Here is a 5,000-nt window from a genome sequence, read left to right as displayed (position 1 = left end):
ATATATATATATATATATATATATATATATATATATACATATATATGTTGGCTCCAATATTGTTATAAAGGATATGTAAAAAAGAAAAGCTACAAATAAAGGCAAGCAAACATCATTTTCAGGTAATATCATATGTGAAATGTTAGTGCAAGAATATTGTAAATGATGATGGAAAACGAAGATTACGTGGTGATGATAGGAGAAGATATATGTGCTTAAGACAAGTATCCCCATGTGTGGAAAGATTTCTAATGACGTCAGAGAAAATAGGTTAAAAATGCGCAAGACAGTTCTAGAAAGTAATGATTAGTTAGATAAACTGACTATAGAGTACTGGGTAGTGATGGGAAGAAATGGTAAGTTTAATATGAAGACGAGATTGTACACATCCTAAGAGAAATTGCCATCACTGGAAAATACATATCATTTGGATGATATTACAAAACACGTAATATAGAATAATTTGAAACATGTTTTTATGTATTTAATCATTCATCTATTTCTTTATTTACGCATTTTGTTTATTGACATATGTTATTTATTAACTTTCTTATTAGTTTGCATATTTTTTATCTTTTTTTTTTCCATACAGGGAATTACTTGGTAATGACTGCCATCAACTCCATTGACACCATATTGCATGGTCCACTTAGAAAAAAATATATATAAAACTTTGAAACTACAATGTTGTTACCCATTTTTTTCCATTAGAATAAAAGATTCCATTGCACATTCTATATTGTAATAGATTCTATATCTCTGCAGGACAAAATCCGGGAATTGTATGTCCCATTTTTTTCCCTATTTTATGTCCTTGGATTTAATTGCCCACGAAAAAACGCGTAATCCTATGGCTAGTTTAGATTCAACTATTGGAAATATTGTCAACCCGTTTGGTTTCCTTCAATATAGAATTCATTTGCTATGCCTACGTAACACTCATATAGGCTATATGTGTATACATATGTATGTATATATCTGTCTATGCATACATATACATATATATATATACACACATATAATTTGTACATTTAAATTCATGTACCTATCGAATTAATTTATTATATTTATTTCTTCATTTCTTATTTATTTCATTTTATTTTATTTTATTTATCTATTTTATTATTATTTATTATTATTATTATTATTCATTATTATTATTATTTATTTTTTTTTTTACTGTGTACCGCCATCAAACGCTAACCTTGTATTCTCGTCGTGATCAAGGAGGAATAAATTTGAGACGTCACAGCTGTCTGCTGAATAACATACCGATAAAGATGACATTCAATTCATCATGTAGAAGGTCGAACAGTCCATTTGGTTAGACAGTTTGTCGTTTAGACGGTAAGATGGTCGGATGACCAAATAATGAAATATCATAGACAAATGTTTTTCAACATGTTGCATGTATCCATACTTTCCATTTCTCCCTTTTTTTCTTTATCTAACAGTAAGTTTGTTAGCCAGTCTGTCGGTCAGTGAGGGGGTGATCAAATGGTCAGTCAACCACTCAGCCGGTCAATCGGTCAGTCGGTCGGTTGGTTAGTCGGTCAGCCGATGAGTGAGTGAGTGAGTGAGTGAGTCAGTCAGTCAGTCAGTCAGTCAGTCAGTCAGTCAGTCAGTCAGTCAGTCAGTCAGTCAGTCAGTCAGTCAGTCAGTCAGTCAGTCAGTCAGTCAGTCAGTCAGTCACTCACTCACTCAGTCGGCTAGTCGATGAGTCAGTGACAGTCAGTCAGTCAGTCAGTCGATTAGTCGTGAGTCTGTCAGCTGGTCAGTTAGTCAGTTGGTCGGACAGTCGGTCAGCCGATCAGCCGTTGCATCGGTAGTTTACCAGTAAGTCAGGTGGTCAGTCTTTCAGTTTGTCAGTTGGTCAGGTCAGTAGATTATTCGTCCAGTTGGTCAGTTGATCAGTCGCTCAGCAGTTCAGTTGGTCAACTGGTCAGCAAGTTAGCCATTTACCCAGTCAGTCAGTCGCTTAGTTGTTCAGTAAGCCAATCCTTCAGTCAGCCAGTCGGTCGTTCTGTCAGTGGGTCAGTTGCCCAATCGATCAATTTCTCAAATAGTCATGAGATAATTTAACGTTCTTCTAAATTTTTATGATGACTTTTTCTGTTGCTGTCATGTCCCCCTATTCTTCCCCTTTCCTACTCTTTTCCTACTCTGCATTCTCTTCTGTAACCCTAAAACAACATCTCCCCCTCCCTTGATTGATCTCTTTTACTCTTCTCCAGCTCTTTATATATTTTTCTCTTTTTCCGGTTTTCCCTTTCAACTATGCAACTCATTTCCCTCCTACTTTATTCCTTCCACACCAACTACCCCCATTTCTTTTCATTCTTTTTCATTTTCCGTCTCTCTCTCTTCATCTCCATTTTCAACCTTCCTTCCTATTCCCCTTTTTTTCTTTCTTCTTCCTCTACATTCCCCTCCAAAGCGCAGTCCTAATCTATTTTCCCTCCACTCCACATCCCCTCTTTTCCTCTCTTCTTCTCTTATCTCTGCTTGCTTTGCTCTCTCTTTCACTCAATTCCCTATCCCTCTTCCTCTTTCCCCCTCTTTACCAAACCATTCCTCCGTTTACTCTCTTCCCCTCACTTCTCCCCTTCCCAAGTTCCTCCAATGCCTTGCTTTACCACTCGCCTCCACCGCCACTGAGTAATTCCGTCGACAATAGTTCCCCCGTCTACTCCCTTGCAACCAGACATTCTCCTCCTTTCTTCGGTCGTAACTCAGTTTACCCTCCCTTCGCTTCTCTCTCTGTCACCACTTATCTTCTTGCTCTCCCTTTCCCTTCTTCCCCCCCACCCATCTTCTCCGTTCTCTTTTACTTATCTGTTTGTCTCATAGGATGACCGTACGATTCTCTCTTACTTCCTCTTTCTCTTTGTCTTCCTCCCCTTCTCTCTGTCTCTCCTAAACTCTGTCTCTCTTATTTTCCTACTCTATCTCCCGCGTTCACTATTTTTTTTTTCAATAAATTCTCTCATAATATATATCTCTCATACTCTTTCTCTCGCGTACTCTCTCTCTGTATTACTATCTGTTGAATTCTCTATCTTTCGTGCTCATTAACTTTCGTTCTCTCTAGATAATTATGTAGCACTCTCATTACCACACATTTTCAATATAATGGTTCATAAAACTGTAAGGATTGTATAGTTTGCTGCAACTTTCAGTTAGCATCAGAATGAAAACACACATACACACACACGCACACACACACACACACATATATATATAATATATATATATATATATATGTGTGTGTGTGTGTGTGTGTGTGTGTGTATGTATATATACATGTATATACAGACACACTCGCACACAAACACGCTCATACGCGCACACACACACATACACACACACACACACACAAACACGCTCATACGCGCACACACACATACACACACACACACACACACATACACACACACAAGTAAAAAGAAACGAACAAACAAACAAAATAAACAAGAGAGTTAGAAGGCCATAAAAAGAGAAGGAAATAGAAAAAAAAATGGAAAAAAAGAAATTGATATATGATACCAATAACGGAGGCCGCGCGTGAGTGTGAACGCGAGGTCAGTGGTCCGGCAAATTTCGATGAGTCAGGACGCACGTTAGATCAGGAAAATAAATAAAGGAAATCGCTCCTCCTTGGCCACAATTTGGGTCCAAGTTATAGTTCTTCTTTGGGGGTTGAGTTACAATTCGCTTCCTTTCGGAATTCCGAAACAGTTTCCCATTCCGTCCTTCCACACCAAGACTTAACAGATAATAAACGTTGTTTCGAAGTTAATTGATTGGAAATCCGTGGCCCTACAGTTGCCGGCAGCGATCCTCGAGTCATAGATCTCTCTGGGAAAGAATATTGGACTGATGCAGGTATTTTATTAGTGCCGGACTGTTTCCATATTACTGGCTTATAGAAGTAGAAAGAAATGGCCAGTCAGTCATCACCTTTCTTTATATGCAAAGATGGGGAAAATGGGTAATTAACAAAAGTCTTCTGTTCTACTTGGAGACGGAGTGCCAGCCCCTTGGGGTTGCACCTCCAGATGGAGGTGAAGGGTTGACGGATATCTATCATTGATTGCTTCTACTGATACAAACCTCAGAGTATGGGCTCATGCTGTGCACTTTTGAAGTGGTTCCCATCAACCAGTGACGTTTTCATTAGAAAAAAAAAGCAATTTATTGCACTTGTATGGTTGACCAATCTGTGAACCTACAATAAGGAATTCTTTATATTGCAGTGAACAATGTTTTGATTGGCCGATTTGATTTGATACTGTACCACTCAAACTGTATAAGATCTTGATTAAAATGTAAAACAATAACCAGCTCATTCGTCGTGAAATTACTCCAGCCTACAGTGATGCAGTATAAGTCTATAAGATTTTTTTCCATTATGCCAGAACCTGTTTCTGCCTAAGAGCCTTTACAATAACACAATTGTATAAAGAATTCAACAAGACTATGTCTAATTCCAATCAAAATATATTAAGGAAAAAAATATATTCGTCTTCTTAACATGCACGAGAGGATCTTTCCTGATTAGAAGAGTACAAAATTAATCTAGCTGAGTTTGTGTTTCAGCCTTATCTATTTGTTTGAGTTTGTATTTGAGCTTAATACAACCTTGATATTCATAGGTTGACATGAGCGAGAGATTGACAGAACACTGTTTTCATGCAGCATGGAGCCTGTTCTGGTTCGTTTATGAGGATTTGGAGACATCCTAGTATTCTCGTGTTTATTTGTTATTTTGATTTGTCTCTTCTTGCTAGGATCTGTTTGTATTTCAGGGTCTAAATTCACTATTTTTTCCAAAATTTTCCTGAAGTTCAGTAATTACAATAATTTGATAACTATGTATTTACACTACCCCTGACAGTCGGTCATACGGAAGCAGCAACCCATCTCGATGCAGATCAAGCCGACCGCGAGAAATCATCCGAAATCTTCTGCAAAGTCGAACTGGCTGTCAAGCTCGTCAA

Source organism: Oratosquilla oratoria, chromosome 24, assembly GCF_046742065.1.
Source record: "Oratosquilla oratoria isolate Oo_2021 chromosome 24, ASM4674206v1, whole genome shotgun sequence".
Classification (NCBI taxonomy): domain Eukaryota; kingdom Metazoa; phylum Arthropoda; class Malacostraca; order Stomatopoda; family Squillidae; genus Oratosquilla; species Oratosquilla oratoria.
Note: the sequence above shows the minus strand (reverse complement) of the source record.